The sequence below is a fragment of the Octopus sinensis genome, linkage group LG2, assembly GCF_006345805.1.
Source record: "Octopus sinensis linkage group LG2, ASM634580v1, whole genome shotgun sequence".
NCBI lineage: Eukaryota > Metazoa > Mollusca > Cephalopoda > Octopoda > Octopodidae > Octopus > Octopus sinensis.
The window spans coordinates 184,998,473-185,006,797 of record NC_042998.1 but is presented as its reverse complement, the minus strand read 5'-3'; positions in this window follow the sequence as shown (position 1 = coordinate 185,006,797).

Sequence of the window (8,325 nt, the reverse complement as noted above, 5' to 3'; positions counted from 1 at the left end):
AGGTATACATATGTGCTTAGGTATATCTATGTATCTAAGTATGTATACGCATGTATGGATGAATGTATTTACGTATCTATGAATGTATGTATCTATGTTTATATGCAAATAACTATATAATGTATAAACACATTTATTTTGGCATGCATTGATGTGTGCGCGTGTGTTCAGGCGTGCATGACATTAAAGGTTCTGCAAAAAGTAAACTTGAATATTTTCGGTTAAAAACAAGTTTAATTAGTTAGAAATTAGGAAAGTTACTGATGTAGCAAAGATTAAAGGAATTAAAGAGTTGGATGGCAAAATTAAATACACACACATAGACACACAGACACACAGATAAAAACACACACACATACACACACACATATATATAAACATACATACATATATACGTGTATATGTATGCTTGTGTGTGTATATATATATATGTATGTATGTATGTGTATATATGTATATATATACATATGTATATGTATACATGTATAACGATGTACACACACACACATATATATAATATAAACATACATACATATATGCGTGTATATGTATGCGTGTGTATATATATATATATATATATGTATGTGTATATATATGTATATATGTATATATATGTTTGTATATGTATACATGTATAACGATGTACACACACACACACACATATATATATAATATAAACATACATACATACATATATACGTGTATATGTATGCTTGTGTGTATATATATATATATATGAATGTATATGTGTATATATGTATATATACGTACGTATATGTATACATGTATAACGATGTACCGCTGTGTTCATATACATATATATATTCATATATGAAGTCACATTCGTACATGTATTTTAAATGCACATATATAAATAGAAACGCACAGATTATATGTGTGTGTGCATACATACCTATTCTGTGGATATACTTAAAAAACAGATATAAAAGGGTCTCTATACTATATGTGTGTGTACGCACGCGCGTGTATGTATGTTGTTTTCTACCCTTCTTTATATATATCAGTGTGTATCTATCTATCTATCTATCTATCTATCTATCTATCTATCTATCTATCTATCTATCTATCTATCTATCTATCTATCTATCTATCTATCTATCTATCTATCTATCTATTAACTTTCTTTATACATACGTTCGTAAGTACGTATGTCGCCATCACTAGTGATCGCTCCAAACATCATGATGTTGACTGGATGTTTGATTTTTATCACTCTCGGTACATGTTTTGGGGACACGGCAAGCCCACGTGTTCACCATCTGTTCGTATTGCAGCTTCCAGCGCTAATGTTAAGCAGCACAGCATGTCGTTTCCAAATTTCTGGCTGAGTGAATTGCGTCACGGTGCTGTTTTACTTACAGACGGTGCCCAACTGACCCTACTATACTGTGTAGTCGACATATATATATATATATATATATATATATATATATATATATGCATATGTGGGCACAGGGCGTCACAGAACATCAACAACATAAAATACGAAAACATGAATTACAAAATACAAAATACGAATACATGGAATATAAACTATTTTTGCGAACAACGAAAGAAACACAGGCAACACAAAGAACGACCCTTCACAAGTTGTCGGCTGTTTTTCTAATCCGTATTACGAGCAATTCACGGTAAGATAATAACAATGGTAGTCTGTCTAGGTTTGACAATAACGTCAGTGACGCCAGAGGCGTGAGCGGAACCCAAAGGCGGACGCGCATACGCGGCCACATGTTGGGCACGAGACAGCAGAAGTAGGGTTGGGGATCCTCTCTTTCCGAGCTGGTCGCTTCTGGTCTAGGCTCTTGAGGCACTTTTCCTCAAAGAGTCCAACACCCTTTTGGACAGCTGGACACCAGGCACCGCGGTCAGTGGCAAGTGATTCCCAGCCACAGGCTGAAATGCTGCAGACATCAAGGGAAGTTTTCAGGCTGTCCTTGTACCACCTCAGTGGCCTTCCAGGGTTTCTTGCTCCAGAAGCCAGCTCAGAGTAGAAGATCATCTTTGGTAGACGCGTGTCGTTCATTCAGACTACATGTCCGACCCACCGGAGCTAGACCTTCATGATGAGGGCTTTGATCCCGGGTATTTCGGCTCTGCGAAGCACATCAGCGTTGGAGACTCTGTCCTCCCAGGAAATTCCCATGATTCGTCGCAAGCAGCGGAGGTGGAACTGGTCAAGTACTCGCATTTGCCTCCTATACAACGTTCACGTCTCACAGCCGTAGAGCATAGAGGTGATGACGACTGCCCTATAGACTGCCAGCTGGGTGGAAAGTCTGATGCCTTGTTCGGCCCACACACGTGTCCAAAACGCCTTCGATAAAACAGTTGCTCCCACAAAGCAAATTAAATATAATTTGGGATTTTGCGGAGGGTCAAAATTGATAGCAAAAACAGGACAGTGAAAACAAACAGGAAGGGCTGCTAAGAATAAACGAGGTGAGGAGGCGAACGCAGAGGAGTAAGGTTGGGCAGAGACATGCAAGAATGCGCCTGATCTCAGAAGCTGAATCAGAAGGAAAGAAACAAAAGTTAGGAAAAGAAGAAAGATGGCCGATGGTCATATGGGAGCAATGAGAGAGCAAAGGAGGAAGAGTGAGGGAGAGTGTGTGACTGACATTTCTATGTATGTATGTATGTATGTATGTATGTATGTATGTTATGTATGTATGTTATGTATGTATGTACGTGTATATATGTATACATCGCTATTCTCCACGACAGTAACTACATTTTCTGTCTTTTTGCTTCCTCCATTTTTGTGTTTGGACACATATGTAAGTATATATGTATGTTTGTATGTGTATGAATATGTATCTATGAATATAACAGGCTTTGCATTTGTACAGAAATAAATGCGTAGATATTTACGTTGTTGCATGAAGGTATTACGTACAAACAATATTGCTGACTAACAACTGTTTTTCCGCCCCACTCACCGCCGCCTTCAGGCTTATTCTTCCATTCCTAAGAGAGTTGAGTATGATATGAAGGAGATTTGGTTTCTATTTCTACCTAACCGCATAGCCACCATGTGTATCTCTCATTAGCTTTTATATATATGTATGAGTATATATATATATATATATATATATATATATATGCATGTATGTATGTATGTATATGTACATATATATATTTATATATATGTGTGTGTGTGTGTATGTGCGCGTGTGTGTGTATACGAGCAAAACGCCCCCGTCCAATGGTCGGTTCTGAGTTGTCAAACGTTTAAACCAAATATTCTCAAAACAACTTGTCCGACCGTCCCATAGGCCTCACTTTCGAGAAATACTGATTTAACCTAAATTTGAGACACCAGCAAAAGAAGAAATAAAGATAGACTTTTATTCTATTCCAAAGATAATCGATTTTATTCACACAAATATGCAACCAATGAGTTTAAAGTACCTGTAATGATAAGGCTGCTGACTGGGAGAGTACAAACATGGTTTAAACAGTAAGCTTGGCAGGAAAGAAACGTGCCTTTAAGCAGTACAATAACAACAAAAATGGAAGGTGCAGTTATGTACAGGTTGACGGAAGAAAAGCACGTTCCCACAGCTTTATCGATCGCTTTCTCACCTGGAATCGATTTTTGTAATTTTTTCAAGACTTATACACGTCCTGATACCATCGGTATCTACATATCAAATTTAAACGCAATCGGATGGAAGATACTCGAGATCCTAGAAGACACACAGAGAGACAGACAGAACGGATATATATACTATATATATATATATATATATATATATATATATATATATCATACATACATACATAAAAATTTTTTTTTAGAATGAGATAAAAAAAAACAAGGCTGTGAAATTTTAGAACATTTAATAATAGGTCTTACAGCTGTTTCCAGGATATTTATTATATCCCTTCATCGGAGACGGTGTGAGAAGGTGGTTAAGCAATAGTTACTTTAAATAAGATGCGAAATAGAGAGTGAAGTGGGTGAATGAAAACAGATGTTGAGATATGCAGGGATATTGCATTTGTAGATCCATTATTTAAGCAGAATGGTATACATTTAAGATTCCAATACCTTGTGAGTAAAATTCTTATTCGCATAATCACCGAACCTGGAGCTTAACTATGGTCTATCCATAGCACTTACTCAGCATACCTGACACCATTATCTCTCATAACCTCTCTCTCTCTATGGCCGCGTGTGTACTGTTGGCGATTTTTTCCCTCCGTCTTCCCTTCTCTGGATCTTTCCTTTTCCTATGTTTCTGACGAAGAGCTCCGCTCGAAATGTGAAACCCTCCTTCTTCCCTTCCTTCCTGAGCGTCCAATAATACTATATTTGTTCCACGTCCTCGCGTTGTTCTGTTTTCTCTTTGTGTTTTCATGTTTGGATTAACTTTATATATATATATATATATATAATATATATATATATATTCATACATACATACATAAAAATTTTTTTTAGAATGAGATAAAAAAAAACAAGGCTGTGAAAATTTTAGAACATTTATAAATAGGTCTTACAGCTGTTTCCAGGATATTTATTATATCCTTCATCGGAGACGGTGTTGAGAAGGTGGTTAAGCAATAGTTACTTTAAATAAGATGCGAAATAGAGAGTGAAGTGGGTGAATGAAAACAGATGTTGAGATATGCAGGGATATTGCATTTGTAGATCCATTATTTAAGCAGAATGGTATACATTTAAGATTCCAATACCTTGTGAGTAAAATTCTTATTCGCATAATCACCGAACTGGAGCTTAACTATAGTCTATCCATAGCACTTACTCAGCATACCTGACACCATTATCTCTCATAACCTCTCTCTCTCTATGGCCGCGTGTGTACTGTTGGCGATTTTTCCCTCCGTCTTCCCTTCTCTGGATCTTTCCTTTTCCTATGTTTCTGACGAAGAGCTCCGCTCGAAATGTGAAACCCTCCTTCTTCCTTCCTTCCTGAGCGTCCAATAATACTATATTTGTTCCACGTCCTCGCGTTGTTCTGTTTTCTCTTTGTGTTTTCATGTTTGGATTAACTTTATATATATATATATATATATAATATATATATATATATATATGTGTGTGTGTATATATATCATGATAAAAATAGGAGTAGTAGTAGTAGTAGTAGTAGTATAGTAGTAGTAGTAGTAGTAGTAGTAGTAGTAATAATAATAATAATAATAATAATAATAAATGCCAAAACGAATTTCTTTGTGTCAGTGTGTCACACTTTGACCCCCTCTCTCCCTATTCAATGACACTTCTTCTATTCCTCTTGCTGGGGTGAGAATAATAGTAGGCATCGAGACGGTGAGGGCAGTAGTAGATTGACAATACATGAATGTCATTATTGGGTTCAAGGCCCAATGAAGAGTCCTCCACAAGAACTAGCTTAGAAGCCGCCCCGATACACATTTTTTTCACTTATTATATATATATTCTTTTATTGTTTTCTTTTATTTGTTTCAGTCATTTGACCGCAGCCATGCTGGAGTACCGCCTTTAGTCGAACAAATCGCCCCCAGAATATATCCTTTACAAACAGCCAAGTACTTATTCTATCGGTGTCTTTTGCCGAACCGCTAGGTTATGGGACATAAATACACCAACATCGATTGTCAAGCGATGGTGGGGGACAAACACAGACACAGCAATATAATATATATATATATATATATATATATACCACGAGCTTCTTTTAGTTTCCGTCTACCAAAGGCTTTGGTCGGCTCGAGGCTATAGTAGAAGACACTTGCCCAAGCTGCCACGCAGTGGCACTGAACCCGGAACTATATATATATATATATATATATATATATATATATATATATATACACGCACTCATAAACACATACACATATTCAAGTAAAAATATTAATATCTTTTTACACGCATATTGCATAATATTGCGATATATGAGTACGAAGAGTGAGAGAGAGTGTGATAAATATATATACAGAGTTTACAATGAGAAAAACGTAAATGAAAGAGATAGACAAATAAAGAGAGATATCTTTTGCGTTGCTGTCACGGATTTTGAAATTTTAAAATTAAGTGAAAAATTTGAAATTGGTATATTGATGTACTTGTTTACGCTGAATCCGATTTTAAGATTCATTTATTCCAGAATTTATTTTAGAAAAATGCTGCATAGTTTTAAAGTTTGATAAGTTTTTACCAAACCAGAAAACAAATTTTGGAAGCTAGTATTTACTGCGTGATAGCTGCCTATCATAAAATAAAAGTAAACATTACAGCGACGAAGTTTTAAACAAAATGAAAGCAATGACATGTCATAGCAAAAGACAAGGAGGGGACAGCATGCATGCGCGATATCTATATACAAACAGAGAATAATAACGGGTATGGTAAATGTACATAAAGAGGGATAAAGCATAAGAGAGAGAGAGAGAGAGAGAGTGTGTGTGTATGTGAGCGAGAGAGAGAGAGAGAGAGAGAGAGAGAGAGTGAGAGAGAAACTGATGGAGACAGATAGAGAGATTTGTCGATCTAAAAGTAAAAATTTTGCATTATGTAGCTTGTTATTCTCTTTATGAGAACATTTTTCTGGTTGAAATACACGGAAAAATGACGACAGAGCAGTCAAAAAATCGTAAAAAATAGGGATTTTCATAGAAAAAAGCACCTTTTTGATGTAAATAATTTTTGGTCTTAACATGGTCCAATTTGAATTTTTTCTTCTACGGAAAGAAGAGCAAGCCTTCTGCTATCATACTCTCAATTTTGGTCAACTTGCGGAGGAGAGAGTGTTAGTTGAAGGCGACCAAACCTGCCATACACAGACAACTTCAGCTTTATATATAGATGTAAAATCTATCGTATTTGTTTCATTAGATTTTTATGTTAGAAAAAGTAGCACGTAGGGAATTTTTTCCGTTGTTTTCTTTTCTTTTACATATTATTATGGACAAACGAATGATTAACAGAAGACAATATCTATTTTTTCTGATGTTATACGTCAAAACAGAAGCCTACACTCACATAAGCGTACCACAGTATGGTCGCGGTCGTATGACTGAAACAAGTAAAAGATATATACTCAGACACAGACTTACAGACACACACTGCGCGCGCACACACACACACTCACACACAAACACACACACACACACTGACGTGTTGCCGTAGTTAATTTCTAATTTTTCTGTAAAGACATCTTTTATTGTGATGTTATTTCAGTTGTTTTTGCAATCGTTTGGGTTTTTTTTTGTCATAGTACTGTTGACTCTCTCTCTCCCCTCTCTCTCTCTCTCTCTCTCTCTCTCTTTCTCCTCATAGTAAGATAAACTATATTAACAGAACAGCAGAACAATATAAAAAAAAAAACATAGTTGGAAGCCAAAAGATCCAAGCCTCTTAAAATCTAGAATTCAGGAGATGAAGCGAAATTTGGTAAGAAGACATTCGCCATTTTCTAATGACATAGATTATGGATGAATAATTTCCCCAACAATCTAATTAAAGACGTCATTACTTTACGAACTATAAAAGAAAGAAAGAATTTATTTACCTGTTCTTATACCATGGTGAAGTTACAGACCGTACATGATAGAGGAAGGGTTAAAGCACGACGCTGAAACAAGCAGTAATGGAATTTCCAGAAACTCCAGAAGTCTAGAAGGATTGGGTTTACAATATAAGCCATGATCATACCAAGGAGGCAGCTACACAAACGATTCCAATATCACCACTGAAGAAAGCAAATAGTAATGAGGGAATTAAGAAAGTTAAAGTTAAATTTGACCCCAGCAGTAGAAAAGAGTAACCAGTTGAAAGATGTGCAATCAAGTACTTTAACAGATCCAGTTCGCAAATCAGAAGTAAAAGTCAAAGCTCCTACATCAAAACTAAAAGCAAAGACACCAAAAGAATAATTTTCGATTCTTCGCTTCGTTTTTCTTGAAGATCTAGGAGAAATCTTGCGTGGTGCACCAGATCTTATTCTGTTTTCAACAGTTCCCCGATTTTTTTATATCTTTGAATAAATGAAGATATGGTAGAAAATGGAATACAAAGGGTCTCTAATATTTTCCTGTAACTTTTACCTCTTTTCCACTGTTGAATAATTAAGTTTTTCACTGAATTTGTGAGTTCTTTACTATTCGCCATTATTACGATACTACTTTATGTTGTCTCGGTGCTGAATGAAGACGCTAGCGTTTTGACACTTAAAAATGACAACTGTTAAGATTATTGGAACAATAACAAAAAAATTATTTCAAGTAAGAAAAAAATTATTTTAATAGTATTTTAGGGTATAGAAAATCATAAATTTATTCTGTACGAATACT